Raw genomic sequence first — 16252 nt, 5'->3', positions numbered from 1 at the left:
AGCAGGCAGCAACGTTTAAGTCTGCTGAAGCTGCACCTGCAGCCACCCCTTTCCCCAGGTGCTCTGTCTCAGGGAGATGGGAGTTTTATCTATTAGCCCATGACTGGGGCTGCTGCCTTTCTTTCAAGATGCCCTGCTACAGCAGCTTTGCAAGCTGCGGTGAGCTCCTCTCAGTTGGAACTTTGAGGTGGCTTTGTTTGCACTGTGAGGGGAAAACCGCCTACTCAACCCTCAGTAATGGCAGATGCCCCTCCCCCCACCAAGCTTGAACGTCCCAGGTCGACTTCAGACTGCTGCACTTGCAGTGAGAATTTCAGGCCAGTGGATCTTAGCTTGCTGGGCTCCATGAGGGTGGGATCCACTGAGCTAGAACACTTGGCTCCCTGGCTTCAGCCCCCTTTCCAGAGGAGAGAGTGGTTCTGTCTCACTGGTGTTCCAGGGGCCACTGGGGTATGAAAAAAAAAACTCCTGCAGCTAGCTTGGTGTCTGCCCAAACATCCACCCAGTTTTTTGCTTGAAACCCAGGGCCTTAGTGGTGTAGGCACCCAAGGGAATCTCCTGGTCTGTGGGTTGTAAAGACCGTGGGAAAAGCATAGTGTCTTGGCTGGAATGCACCGTTCTTCATGGCACAGTCCCTCACAGCTTCCCTTAGCTAGGAAAAGGAGTTCCCCGACCCCTTGCACTTCCTGGGTGAGGGGATGCCCCACCCTCCTTCAGCTCCCCCTTTCTGTGCTGCACCCACTGTCTAACCAGTCCCAATGAGATGAGCTGGGTACCTCATTTGGAAATACAGAAATCACCCACCTTCTGTGTTGATCTCGTTGGGAGCTGCAGACCAGAGCTGTTCCTATTCAGCCATCTTATCAGCCAACCCTGCCCCCTTAACTTAGATTTTTAATGCCTGGGAATTCTTCATCCAAACAGCCAACCAGCCTTGAATAGGGAAACTGGAGACTTGAGTTCTAAGGTCACCCTCCTTTTTTGTGTGTGACTTTGGGTAAGACACTTTTCCTCACTAGGTTTTAGTTGCCTCCTTTGTAAACTAAGGACATTTGGTTCCATCATTTCTAAGGCTCTTCCCCATTATTCCGACATTTATGTGTCCGTATGTGGTTCTATCAGTTGAAAGTAGAGCAAAAGAAAGTCTAGGAACTTTTTCTTTTCTTTCCTTTTCTTTTCTTTTTTTTGGGGGCGGGGGGTGATTGGCTAGGATGTACAATTCTTGAATGAGATCAGTCCTGAAAACATGTTATCCTAGTTTATCCTGGAAGGTTGATGAAACTGGACTATGCTTGTCAACTGCTACCCTAGCAGATACAGATGATTCCATTGATGAGAATTCTATGTAGCCAAAAAAAAGTGTGGTTGATTGTTCCTCCCGCTGCAGACTTACATGGGATAAAACCTTAAAACCTTTGATGATTGTAACATACAGTAATTTCAGATTTTTTGAGGTGTTACATGTTTACCTAATATTCATAAATTCAATGAATAAACCCAGAGTTTTTAAAAAATTGCTTCTCATGTTTAATATATTTAGAGAAGGGGCTATTTTATAAAAATAAAAGTTTATAGGAAGAGAATCATTGCAGTGCTAGAGAATGAGAATACTTCTCATCTGCAGCAATCATTATGATCTCCCTCCTAGACATGAACTCAGTCTTTGGGCCAGGGCTTTATTTAAAATGTGAAATGCTTAGCAGAAAATATTTTATGAGAAATTTGAAGTGTTCAGTACTCAATTGTAAGAGAGCAGAAACGAGATCATTCTTTGTCTTTGTTACAGGTGACTGAATCTCTATTCAAAGTGAAACATTTAGTGAAGGCTTAGCGAAAACTCTGGTCTGGTGTTAGATGCACAGAGCACAAGTTACCTCGTAACAATTAGTACATACACAACACACAGGTTGTTCAGTGCACAAGAACACTAGTGGAGATGGCAAATGGAAGCTGAAATCCACAGTCCTTCCACCATTCACCAAGCCATGCACCTTTGCAGGGGGATGTGTCTGTGGGGAGGAGGCCTTTTTCCAATTCAGATAAAGGCACCATATGTCATTAAGCGATAAAGATGCCTTTGTCAAAAACCTATTGCAGCCAGCCACAGTGGCTCATGCCTGTAATCCCAGTGCTTTGCAAGGATTACATGAGGTCAGGAGTTTGAGACTCTCCTGAGCAACCATAGCAAGACACTGTCTCTAGGAAAAATTAAAAATTAGCTGGTAATAGTGGCGCATACCTACAGACCTACTTACTCGGGAGGCTGAGGTGGGAAGACTGCTGGAGCCCAGGAGTCAGAGGCTGCAGTGAGCTATGTTCGCCCCACTACACTCCAGCCTGGGTGACAGAGCGACACCCTGTCTCTAAAAACATAAAAATAAAAATAAATATGAAAAAATAAAAACGAATAATGTAAATTCTTATTTTAAACCACAATGGTGTGAATTATAAAAATTGCCCAAACAACAAAGTTGATCCTGGTAGGAGAAACAGTAGAGATTTCATCAGAAAATTATCGGGATGCAACAAAAAATTTAAAAAAAAAATTGTTTCTGAATACTAGAAAGTCAAAAGACAAGCTAAGGATATGAAGAGGAAGATTCTGAAAGAAGGAAACAAATAATTTGGCAAAGTCCTGCTTTAGCCCTTGAGGCAATAATTAAATTTGCAGACAGGCGCCCACATTATGTGGCCCAAGAGGTTATCAATTTGGATATCATACAGTCTGTTTCTGAGAGAGACCAATGATACATAAACAAATCTATCCTCAGGGATTGTTCTAAAAAGCAACTTTCAGGCATGTCATTGGGTCAGTACATCCCACATCTGCTACACAAAGAGAATTCAGATTTACAACATGAGCATATGAGGCTGAATCACCAAAGAGAAATAACTTTTTATTCGACCTAGCTTAGATTTTGTTATTTTCATCATTTCCCAAGTCCATGGCAATTGATAATCTAGGAATAACATTATTCCTAGTTTCCTAGCTAACTCAACATTAAAAAGAGAACCAGTGTCCATGGCCATTCTGCAGAATGTATAGCACAGATCATTAAAGGTCAGAATACTGTCTAATTATTATAACCTTATGTTTAGAAAGTTTTCAAATAAAATAATTCTAATAACTCATTTTTTCATTTAAAAAGTTGTAGGTATTCTTCAGTAAGTAACTTACCAATTTAAGAAAAATCTTGTTAAATGAAAAGTATAAGAAATATTGAAATAACCTTTTCTGACTTAATTTGAATGAAAAGTCTGATTACTTTTAAGCCATTACACAGCAGATCCATATTCTCCCTATGTTTATAGCCTTCTAAACAAGCTGAAAATTCAGATCACACCGTCAGCTAGCTCTCCATTTGCATTCTTGATTGGCATGATGAGAGCTGCATCGTAGTTTGTGAATATCGTGTATTACATGAGACCAAAGAGGAATCTACCCAAACCTGCAGGATGCAGTAGGCAATCAAGCAGCATAAAGGAGATGAATTGCAAGTCCTTTGAGAACGGAATCATTATGAGCTTAACAAGCATCATTCTCGGCTATATCTATTTTAGTGGTGTTAGTATGATATTCATTGTTGCATATGAGCTGTTGTGATGGCTTTAGATTTACCAAGATGATAAATATTTTAGAGTGACATCTGAATAATCACAAGGATTTGTTATGGTGCTCTCTATTCAATCGTCCATCTCCTGTGCATGGACAAAGAAGGGGTATATTTTTAGCTAAGCAAGGGGTAGAAAGAAAAATCAACATAATTAAATGCAAAGAGGGTCAATGAAATTATAGAATGTCAGAGCTGAAGAGAACTTTAAATATCAGCCAGTTTATTGTTTCTGCAAATATTCTACCCAAGTGCTCCTATGGTAAAGAAAGGGTATTATGTATCCCCAGCAGCCTGGGAGTGTAGTCCTCAGAGACCAGAAACACATTTGAAACATTTATCGAAATGCCCTACTTTATCCTAAAATGTACTTAACCTCTAAGTCTCACTTTCCTCATCTGGAAGATGGAGATTATAATAGTGTTTACCCCATGAGCCGGATTTTAAGACTAAAGGAAACATGTGTATGAAACACAGAGTACATAGTACCAGCCATATACTAAGGACTAAGAGTCATTATTATTATTTACAATAAAGAAAAAATTAATTGTGTTTGCCTCTTGTGAAAAATAAGCAGGAAAGGGGTGGGGCATGGAGATTGGTTAGAAATACTGGCAAGAGTAGATAGTGATGGATCCAGAATCTAGGACTTTACTCATATGAGGCCCATACAAGATTACAATGAGAAGTGACCTGGGATGTAAGTTATAAAGCAACTTAAGCTGAGGCACAGGCACCCCTAGAAATACACTAGAAATGACTTGATACCATAGGATAAACATAGAGAACTTCCTGGATCACCAATTTTATTAGATACTGAGGGAGAGGAAATGGTTATCAAAATAAGCGCACACATATTGTAGAATAGAATACATATTTTTGCATTAATCTTTCAGGCAAAACATGAGTCTTCAAAGAAATGCCTCACCCCTCACCCTTAGGAGCTGAGTTTATAGTGCTCAGCTGTTAGGGATACTTCTGTTGGGAAGCAGAAAATGCACAGAAGATCATTCACAAAATCATTATATTTCTGTCTTATTTCTTGTAGGCTCATTTAGAGAAAAAAAAAAAAAAAGCAGTCCTTAACTATAAGTTCCCTGAAGCACGAATCCAATTGTTTTTCTTTAAAGTTTTATTTTCAGCTCTTAGCTCAGTGTTTAGAACATAGTGAAATGGTTGGATAATGGATGGCTATATGGTTGAGGAGAAAGATGGGAGAATGAAGTGATTCATTTTGTTTCTTCTTTCCTGTATGTAGAATCTCGGTAACAGTACTAAATTGATTCACACAAAAGTCAAGAAACTCGGAAAGCTCTGATCTGATCTGGACCTGAGTCCAGATCACAGGCAATGCCTTTTTCAAGAGGATAGCTAACCCAGTCATCATCAGGATTTGCCCGGCCACAAAAGAAATGTGTTTAGTTTGCCAAACAAGAGGCAAGAAAGGGGTGTATACATGTATATGCAAGTATGTGAGGAAAATGGGTGTATATATGTATTACTGAGGTTCTTCATTAAGACTAAACATCTATCTTCCTTCAATGTTGGTAGCCATCTGACTTTATGCAAGCTACTTATTTTTTGTGAGCCTCAGTTTCCTCATTTGGGGTAATAATACCTGCCCTGCAGATTATATTAACTTCGCAGTGTTGTTTTGAGAATGAAAATCAAAATTAGATAATGTATGCGAAGCAATATAGATATATACTATAAAAACCTACACAAGTGCTAGAGAAAGCATCATCATACATACGTACTATGTAGTAGCAAAATTAACAGCAATAAGGTATACGGCAAACCATTTATCTCTGATACGTAGTTACTAATTGAAGTCATAAAGATTACATTTCAAGAAGAAAATGTCATGCTTTTCTACTTATTCACATACCTTGGAATGTAGTCTCAAACTGTAAGATTCCATGAAAGTGGGGAGGCAGATTTCCTCTTTGCACTTGTATCTGTGCCACCCCCACAAGGAGCCAGAAGACATTGACAAGACTACCACTCTATAGGAGGCAAGAGCCCAAGCCAGGGTTCTCACTACAGACTGACACCAGCAGCTTCTTAATTACATATTTCCATTAATGGGATGAATTTCATTGTCTTTCTACATGACAATCTCCCTTTCAATGCATAGATGTCTTATTTTGTTCCACACACCTTAGCAACCCAGCTACTGTGTTCTGACATTTCCATTTCCTTACTAGTTTTGAAGCTGTAAAAAAAAAAAAAAAAAAAAAAAGAAAGAAAGAAAAGAAAAGAGAAAAGGTTGTTTTTGAACAACCGTGCATCTTTCTCCACTTGATTTTTCTGCTATGTTTTTACAATCAAAAAACGTTTAAAGAAATACATTGACTGGGGCCGGGCGCGGTGGCTCAAGCCTGTAATCCTAGCACTTTGGGAGGCCGAGGTGGGCGGATCACGAGGTCAGGAGTTCGAGACCATCCTGGCCAACATAGTGAAACCCTGTCTCTACTAAAAATACAAAAAAATTAGCCGGGCGTGGTGGCGGGCGCCTATAGTCCCAGCTACTCGGGAGGCTGAGGCAGGAGAATGGCATGAACCCGGGAGGCAGAGCTTGCAGTGAGCCGAGATGGTGCCACTGCACTGCAGCCTGGGGGACAGAGCCAGACTCTGTCTCAAAAAAAAAAAAAAAAAAAGGAAATACATTGACTGGAACATGTAAGGGCAGCATACCTTTTATGTGGCAGCTTATTTTTTAAAGCCTCATCATATCAGAATAGTATTATCTTCTGTCTTTGGAGCACAAATTAAAGGACAATCTTGCAAATATACCCAGAGTTGACTTTACAGGCGTTCTTGGTCAAGGAGTTTGCATTTGGTTAGGTAAAGTTCTCCAGAAGGACATGATGACATACCTCAAAGAGTTATTTTCTACATAGAAAAGTACATGAGATGGCAGTCACAAAAACCAAAATCTAGGGAGAAACCAATGAGAATGGATATTTGAGAAAATAAAGATTTTCTTATTTTTTTCAGACTCAGTAACTACAAAACTATGCCTGATAGTCTAAAACATCTTATTAGAATGTGGCATATAAAATATTTCTTTTGCAGAAAGATAAGTTTTACAACTCTAAGAGAGAAAGTGACAAAACGCCCCAGGCATGAAACTGAGTTTGAAATAATAGCTATATAAATGAAAGGAAAATGCCTATCTTTGGGAGAACCAGAGAAGAGGTAGAGATGAAGCCAAGGTTGAGGCAAAAGAATGTTGAGCATGTGAGGGGGCAGCCATAATGTCAAACAGACATTAACACTTAAAAGTTGGAATCCTGTTTTTAACTTGGATTTCAGAACGGATAGGGAGTAGGATAGAATACAGTAGTAGTATAGTCCTGAAACATTATGAGTTCTTGATTTAAAGCAAAGGAGTTGTGAGCCACAGATTACTAATTTTCCTCAGACATTACTTCAGCAAGGTGATTAGTTTTTAACATTTCATTGAGTTTACTCTATATTCACTGAACTACTCTTTATAGTGAATACCATTCACATATCTGAATAATGCTGTAGACTGTGTCGCCCTGTCCACTTGCACATACGGAATACTCCTGTACCAGAATGTACACCTACTTTCCAAAAAGAGTAAGAGGAAAAGCAAAGTTACTGTATTAGTTTTCTATTGCTGAGTAACAATTTATCACAAACTTAATGGTTTAAAGTAACATCCACATACTATTAATACCTCATAGTTTACCTGGGTCAGGAGTCCAGGTATGGTTTAGCTAGCTTCTTTATTCAGAGTCTCACAAGGCAGAAATCAAGGTGTTAGCTGAGACTGCGATCTCATTTGAGGCTCTAGGTCCTCTTCCAAATTTACTGGATATTAGAGAATTCAGTTCCTTATGGCTGTAGGTGAGACCCTCTGATCCTAGAGGCTACCTTCTATTTCCTGCCATGTGGCCCTCTTCACAACAACAGTTTACTTTCTCGAAGCAGCAGAAAAACAATTCTCTGGCTTCAATCCTCCCATTCTGGCCAACTGCGGTGGCTCATGTCTGTAATCCCAGTGCTTTGACAGGCAGAGGTGGGAAGATAGCTTGAGGCCACTACTTGAAGACCAGCTTGGGCAGCATAGCAAGTCCCTGTCTCTCTTAAAAAAAAAAAAAATAGACATGGTTGTGCACACCTGCGCTCCCAGCTACTCAGGGGGTTGAAGTGGGAGGATTGCCTGAGCCCAGGACATTGAGGTTGCAGTGAGCCATGATCATGCCACTACACTGCAGCCTGAGTGACAGAGCAAGACCCTGTCTCAAAAAAACAAAGAAAGGAATTCCTAGTTTAATAGGAAAATTACCCTTCCCTTCCAGGGAGGTCTGAGATCTTCCTTATTTATTTTTGTATTTTCATTATTATTATTATTTTTGAGACAGTCTCACTCTGTCACCCAGGGTGGGGTACAATGGCGTGATCGCAGCTCACTGCAGCCTCAACTTTCTGAGCTCAGGTGATCCTCCTCCCTCAGCCTCCCAAGAAGCTGGAACCACAGGCATGTGACACCACATCCAGCTAATTTTTATTTTCATTAGAGACAAAGTCTTTCTTTGTTTTCCAAGCTGATCTTGAACTCCTGGCCTCAAGCAATCCTCCCACCTTGGCCTCCCAAAGTGCTGGGATTACAGGCATGAACCACCATGCCCGGCCCTGGGACCTTCTTTAAAGGGCTCATCTGATTAGGTCAGGCTCACCCTAAGAATAATCTCCTTTTAGATTAATTCAAAGCCAGATGATTTGAGACTTTAATAACATCTGCAAAATATCTTCACCTTTGCCATGGAATACAATCTAATTACAGGAGTGAAAACCCCTCATGTTTACAAGTTCTGTGCACACTGAAGGGCAGAAGATTTCACAGAGTGTGTCCATCAGGAGGCAAGATTCTTGGGGGCCATCTTAGAATTCTGCCTATCATAGCTAATTACATGGAAAATTTTCTTTGTCCCCACTTTTTCTTTGCTTATTACTAAATGAGTCATAAAAAAACTTTTTTTATAAAGTCTATAATGAAAACTGAGATATTTTGAGAATTTCTCATGAACTTTTATTTTTAATAAAGTTTTAAAACCATTCCCAACACTGTTTGGTCCTATACCACTCCGTCTCTAGAAACAGGCTTTCAAGCCTTAGGTCTCCAAGCCACAAGCAAAGGGGCAGTTTTGCAAACACATCTAGAATTGGTTTGTATGGCCTTCCTTTGTCAAGAAGACTGCATTTGTCCAGATGAAATTATCCAGAAGGACTTGCTTTCATACCTCACAGAGGTCATTAGTATTTTTTTTTTTTGAAAGATAGGGTCTTCCTCTTTCACCCAGACTGTAGTGCAATGTCATGATCATAGCTCACTGTGGCCTTTGTCTCCTGGGCTCAAGTGTTCCTCCTGCCTCAGCCACTAAAGTAGGTAAGACAACAGGTATGCACTACCATGCCTGGCTTTTTTTTTTTTTTTTTTTTTTTTTTTTTAGAGAAAGGGTCTTGCTATGTTGCCCAGGTGGATGTCAAACTCCTGGCCTCAATCTATCCTCCCTTCTTGGCCTCCCAAAGCACTAAGATTACAGGTGTGAGCCACTATGCTCAGCCAGGGGTAATTTCTACAGAGAAACATGAAAAATGGCAGCCACTAGGCCGCACACAGTGGCTCACACCTGTAATCCGAGCACTTTGGGAGGCTGTGGCAGGTGGATCACCTGAGTTCAGGCGTTCAAGACCAGCTGGCCAATATGGTGAAACTCCGTCTCTATTAAAACTACAAAAATTTGCTGGGCGTGGTGGCGCTTGACTGTAATCCCAGCTACTCTGGAGGCTGAGGCAGGAGAATTGCTTGAACCCGGGAGGTGGAGGTTGCAGTGAGCTGAGTTCACGCCATTGCACTCCAGCCTGGGTGACAAGAACGAAATTGCATCTCAAAAAATAAAGAAAGAAAGAAAAAGAAAAAAGAAACGGCGGCCACTGAAACCACAATTTAGGGAGAAACCAAGAAGATTGAAGATTTAGAAAATGAAAGAGAGTAGTGATGCTCACATGGTAAGAAATACCTGAACTCTGCCGGGCATGGTGGCTCATACCTGTAATCCCAGCACTTTGGGAGGCCGAGGCAGGTGGATCACCTGAGGTAGGAAGTTCGAGACCAGCCTGGCCAACATGGGGAAACCCCGTCTCTACTAAAAATACAAATATCAGCCAGGCGTGGTTGCGGGCACCTGTAATCCCAGCTACTTGGAAGGCTGAGTAACGAGAATCGCTTGAACCCGGGAGGTGGACGTTGCAGTGAGCCAAGATCGCGCCACTGCACTCCTGCACTCCTGCCTGGGCGAGAAGAGTGAGACTCCATCTCAAAAAAAAAAAAAAAAAAAAAAAAAAACCCTGAACTCACTGAGAAATGCCCAGTGTAAGTGGCAAGTGAGGCCAAAACTGGCAAAAGTAGAAGCTCATGGTTGGCAAGGAGGTTCAAAGGTTCATTGTCTAAGGCTTATGATTATTTAAGGAAAGGGCCCATCTCAGGAGGGTATTTTCAACAGGTGGCCAGCAGGCAAGACAGCCAGCTCTCATTTCTTCTAAGGAGATTTAGGGCATTCGATATTCATTTTGCATGCTATATACTGATGCCCCTTTAATTTCTGTCTCATGGATATTGGTGCTAAGCTGAATGAAGCCATTTCCTTAAATCTGGCACATACACACACACGCACACATGCACAGGCACATGCCTAGGCAGGGGAGATTGTGGAGCAGCAGCCTGTATAGTGGTTAAGAAGGTCACATCTAGATTTAGCATAGATAAGTGATCTCAGTTAAGATAATTTACTTTTTTGAATATCAGTTTCTCTAACTGTAAAATGGAAATAAATAAGCTCATCTCCCAAGATTGATATAAGGAATAAATGAGATACCATAGAAAGCTTCTAACATGCCACCTATACAGCAAGTGCAAGTTATTCCTATTGATTAGTAGTAGTACAATATTCATTCTTGTTTTATATGAAAATATTTTTCAGATAAAGCTCAGAGAGAGCTCACAATTTTGCAAGAGCAGCTTCCCATGCTTAGAGTAACCTGGGAGAGAGGGCAGATGATAGAAAAGATGACTAGACATGGAATGAGGACCCTTTGTCTTCTTTATTGCTTAAATAATGTATGGCCAGCATCCTGACTCCCTGCTTAAAAAAAAAAAAAAAAAATCATCTCCGTTTAATGATAGAGTGCGTGGGTGCTTAAGGCATTAGCACCACTGATTGAAGGGTTTGTTCTTCTCATCATAAATGTCAAGATCTTGATGAGTTTTTTCACCCTACAAACATTTTTTACCTGCCTTATGCCAAGGGGGAAGGAAGCATGTAAGACAAGAAAACAGAGTGAAAAGAAAAGAACAGAAAGATATAATTTTTCCTCTCAGATGGTCTGAATTTTAATAAAAATTTCCTTGCTTTAACAGCAGTTTTGTTTGGTTGCCTTAATTTATTTCCCCCATTGATATACATAATGAATTGCTACAAGTCCCCATGGTGAGCTGTGTTGCAGGGGGAGCCGCTCATTAGTTCATGTGAGGTCACGGGTATTTGTGTCTAATTTACATGGCAGATATTGCAGAGATTTCTCAAATTTGATAGAGACATCAACTCACAGTCATAGTCAGATGACTGCAGAACCAGAGAAAGAAAGGAAAACTGCATTTGCTTTTGACTGTTTTCATGGCCACTTTGATCCCTTCATGTACACATACTCCAAAAATGACTCTCTGAAATCACAGAAGTAAACAAAACAATTTTAAAATACATTGAGAAATATTCTTGTACTACTGCCCTTTATATAAGGGAAGGGCCAAGAAGGACTGCGAAGAGATAGACCCTCCTTTTCCATAGAATCAAGAGAGTGTCCCAAAGGAATAAAATGAACTCCAGCTTCCTAGTGCTTAACAGAATTTCTTCATTTAATTTAATAAGTGGGTAATATTTATGCTATCTTCTCACATAAATATCTCTGCATTGTAGAGTTTCAGCATGAAAATCACTGCTCCTTATGGCCTCTGAGGTCTCTTATAACATGGAATTCCATATCTTTTTTTTTTTTTTTTTGAGACAGTCTTACTCTGTCGCCCAGGCTGGAGTGCAGTGGCGCGATCTTGGCTCACCGCAACCTCTGCCTCTTGGGTTGGAGCAATTCTCCTGCCTCAGCCTCCCGAGTAGCTGGGATTACAGGTGTGCACCACCACACCCAGCTAATTTTTGTATTTTTTTAGTAGAGACGGGGTTTTACCATGTTGGCCAGGCTGGTCTTGAACTCCTGACCTCAGGTGATCCACCCACCTCGGCCTCCCAAAGTGCTGGGATTACAGGCATAAACCACTATGCCCGGTCCATAACATTCATTAACCTACAGATGCATTCTCAAAGTGAGGGAAAGCCCCTCAATAGATTCTCTGAGTTTACAACTTTTAGAAAGAAAAGAGGTAAGCTGGTAGGCAGCGCTGAATCGCACTAGGCATTATCCTACAACAAGAGAATTGTATAGCACTTTTTGGACTTGGAGATTTCTTCTCCTTGGCCCTCACTTCTCCTCACAGTAGGTGAAAGTAAGTTCACTATGTCCCCCAAAGCCAAGCAGCTTTTTAATTACACAACCTTACAAGTCTTTCCACATCACTTCAAGTGAAAAAGTGTCTTTGTTTTTATCTTCAAGAACAGACCCCAATATAACACCCAGACACCGTGGGCCTTTCATTACATAGCACAGTGTTAGAGCCGCTTGAAAATCAGGATAGATTCCTTGAGAAGCAGCCAGAAATCTTCTAAGTAATCTATAGCATACCCTCTACTTTTCCAGCCAAGGAGGGTGGGGCAGAGTGGGGACGGAGAAAACCATACAGAAGAGTCACAGAACATCACAATATCTAGTGTGGGTCCATTTATTATGAAGCTAGAGAAAATGAGGTCCTGAGAAGGGAAGTGACATAGTTAAGGTCATGCATCAAGTTAGTGGAAGAGTGATCGAAATTAAGGATTAATAACAATGACAATAGCTAACATCTACTGAGCATTTACCACACGTTAAGTACTGTTTGAGGAGCTTGTCATCTACTTCCTAACTGTTTCTTTTTAAAAACATATCAGCTGGGTGTGGTGGCTCACGCCTGTAATCCCAACACTTTGAGAGGCTGAGACGGGCAGATCACCTGAGGTCAGGAGTTCGAGACCAGCCTGACCAACATGGTGAAATCCCATCTCTACTAAAAATACAAAATTAGCTGGGCGTGGTTGTGCACGTCCCAGCTACTCAGGAGGCTGAGGTGGGAGAATCGCTTGAACCCAGGAGACGGAGGTTGCAGTGAGCCGAGATCATGCCATTGCACTCCAGCCAGGGCCACAAGAGCGAAACTCAGTCACACACACACACACACACACACACAAGAATAATGAGAGAGAGATATTAAATACTACAGCTTTCCCACCTCCTCTCTCCACCCTTTCTCAAAAGTTGTCCCATTTCTCAGAAGTAACCATTTTCAAGGGTTTCTTATAAAACTTATTTTTAAGACTTTCTTCAAGAAATATACTAGAAATATACAGGCATATAGATATATATATGCCCTTTATATAAATAAATTACACTTTACTCTTAAATTGTATGCTTGATATCTATTAAACACATAAATATTATTCATTTTAATGGCTGCAAAGGTATTCCATTACATGGATGCGCCATAATTTATTTAAACAGCCCCCCTTTGATGAACATTTGGGTTATTTCCAGTTTGTTAATTTGTCTGTTTTTATTCTGTTATAAATGAATATATGCAATTGTCTTTAAGAAAAAATAAGAGAAGTGAAATTTCTGAGTCAGAGTGTCATTTTAGTTTTTATAAATCCTGCCAGATTATCCTATAAAAAGGCTGCCTAGCTTACTCTCTTACCATCAATGCATGAGAGATGCTATTTTTCTATATCATAGTTAATACTAGCTATTAATCCACTTCTTAGTATTTGACAGTCTGATGAGGAAAAATAATACTACCTCAATATTGTTTTAATTTGAATGTCTTTAATTATTAAAAAGATTGAACATCTTTTCTACCTTTATTGTCAATTTATATTTGATTTTTTCTATGAACTGTCTCTTCATATGCTCTACCTAGTATCTCCCATTGGGTTGTATTACCTTTTCATATTGATTTCTAGGAACTCCTTGTAAATTTACAATTATTCCTCTGTTGTATGTGTTGTAAATATTTGCCTCATTTGTTGAATTTTTAAAAACATTATTCATAATATTTATCATACAGAAATTTCGTATTTTTGTACAGAGTTAACAACGTACAACTTTTGAAGGCTGGCTAATCTATCTTTCATTATATCTACCTATCTATCTCAATTTCCCAGTCAAGTTAGCCTCTAGAAAATATTAAATAAATTGGCTTCTAATGATATACTAATTTATGAGTATAGCTTCTGAATACAATATTTATTTTGAAAGTAAGAGATTTTTTTTTTCTTTTTTTTTCTTGAGACGGGGTCTCACTCTGTCGCCCAGGCTTGGGTGCAGTGGTGCTATCTCGGCTCACTGCAACCTCTGCCTCCCAGGTTCAAGCAATTCTCCTGTCTCAGTCTCCCAAGTAGCTGGGACTATAGGCGCATGCCACCATGCCCGGTTAATTTTTGTATTTTTTTTTTTTTTTACAGCCCAGAGGTCCTTTATTTATTTATTTTTTTTAACACCTATTATGCCATGAATTCATAGGGAATAGGTTCCAGCAGCTCAGGCTCCTTCCCATTGGTTCTCACAAAGTGTGCTTCTCTGGGTGGAGCAGGCTGGCGCTTTAGTTGAACCCAGGTACCTTTCTCTTTGGCTTCTTTTTCTGATCATTTTCCTTCATGCGTTTCAGGAAACTATCTCGGCTCTTAGAGTGCTTAATGTGCTCAATACGCACATTAATTCTCTTGGCAAGAATCTTGCCCTTAACTTGTTTGTTTACAACAATGCCAACAGCATGCTGGGGAACATTGTAGACTCTTCCAGTTTTGCCATGGTAACACTTGTGGGGCATTCCTTTTTGAACAGTACCCATACCCTTGATGTCTACAATATCACCTTTCTTATAGATTCGCATATACATGGCCAAAGGAACAACTCCATGTTTTCTAAAAGGCCTAGAGAACATATATCGGGTGCCTCTCCTCTTTCCCTTTGTGTTTGTCATTTTGGTGAATTACTGGAAGATGGCGGTTCCCTAATTTTTGTATTTTTATCAGAGATGGGGTTTCATCATATTGATCAGGCCGGTCTTTTTTTTTGTTTGTTTTGATGGAGTCTCGCTCTATTGGCAGGCTGGAGTACAGTGGCACTATCTCGGCTCACTGCAACCTCCCCCTCCCGGATTCAAGCAATTCTCCTACCTCAGCCTCCCGAGTAGCTGGGACTACAGGTGTGCGCCACCATGACCAGCTAATTTTTGTATTTTTAGTAGAGACGGGGGTTTCACCATGTTGGCCAGGATGGTCTCGATCTCTTGACCTCGTGATCCGCCCGCCTCGGCCTCCCAAAGTGCTGGGATTACAGGCGTGAGCCACCGCACCCAGCAAGAAATTTCTCTATGGAGAAAAATATGTTAAAACTTCTGGCCAGGTGCAATGGCTCACACCCATAATCCCAGCATTTTGGGAGGCCAAGGTGGGAGGATCCCTGAAGCCAGGAGATCAAGACCAGCCTGGGCAATAAAGTGAGACCCTGCCTCTACAAAATAATAATAATATTTGTAAATGATCTCACAATTAGGCAATAAAGAACCTGAATTTAGTGCTGTAATCTTTATGTTGAATGTTATTAAATTACAGTTTAGCACTTAACTGTATGATACGGTTTGGATTCGTGTCCCTGCCCAAATCTCATGTTGAATTGTAATCCCCACTGTTAGAGGAGGGGCCTGGTGGGAGGTGATTGGATCATGGGGGTGGTTTTCCCCCTTGCTGTTCTCGTGATAGTGAGTTCTCATGAGATCTGGTTGTTTAAAGTGTGTAACACCTCTGACCTTTACTCTCTTCCTCCTTCTCCAGCCATATAAGACTTGCCTGCTTCCCCTTCACCTTCTGCCATGATTGTAAGTTTCTGGAGACCTCCCCAGCCATGCTACCTGTACAGCCTGTGGAACCATGAGCCAATTAAACCTCTTTTCCTCAGAAATTACCCAGTCTCTGGTAGTTCTTTACAGCAATGTGAGAACAGACTAATACACAATATACACTGTTGAGGGGAGAAACTCTATGTCTCTATGTGCCATACATCATACTAGGCAATATTAAGCCCTTCCTCATGTATTATCAGTTAAGACTTTGAAATAGGTACTGTGGAGATAGGTATAAGATAGGCATAATTATGTTCATTTTTAACATGGAGAAATTGAGGCAAAGAGAAGTTAAATAACTTCCCTAAGGTTACACAGCTACGGAGTAGTAGAACCAGGACACAAAGTCACACTTTGCTGACTCCAAGTCTAATGGTCTTTCCGGCAGACTACAGTCAACAAATAGTTATTGAATTATATTGCATTAAAAAGCCGTGCTGGATAGACTTACAAAGATAAATTAGCTGGGTACGGTGGCTCACGCCTGCAATCCCAGCACTTTGGGAGG

At 40.6% G+C, this 16252-nt stretch overlaps 1 pseudogene; it reads right to left on the bottom strand.

Annotated features, from left to right (window-relative positions):
• Positions 1–14344: 14344 nt before the first annotated feature.
• Positions 14345–14823, bottom strand: LOC100596677 (annotated as a pseudogene).
• Between the last annotated feature and the right edge of the window lie 1429 nt (positions 14824–16252).

Source organism: Nomascus leucogenys, chromosome X (assembly GCF_006542625.1).
Source record: "Nomascus leucogenys isolate Asia chromosome X, Asia_NLE_v1, whole genome shotgun sequence".
Classification (NCBI taxonomy): domain Eukaryota; kingdom Metazoa; phylum Chordata; class Mammalia; order Primates; family Hylobatidae; genus Nomascus; species Nomascus leucogenys.
Note: the sequence above shows the minus strand (reverse complement) of the source record. Positions and strands in the feature narration are given on the sequence as shown.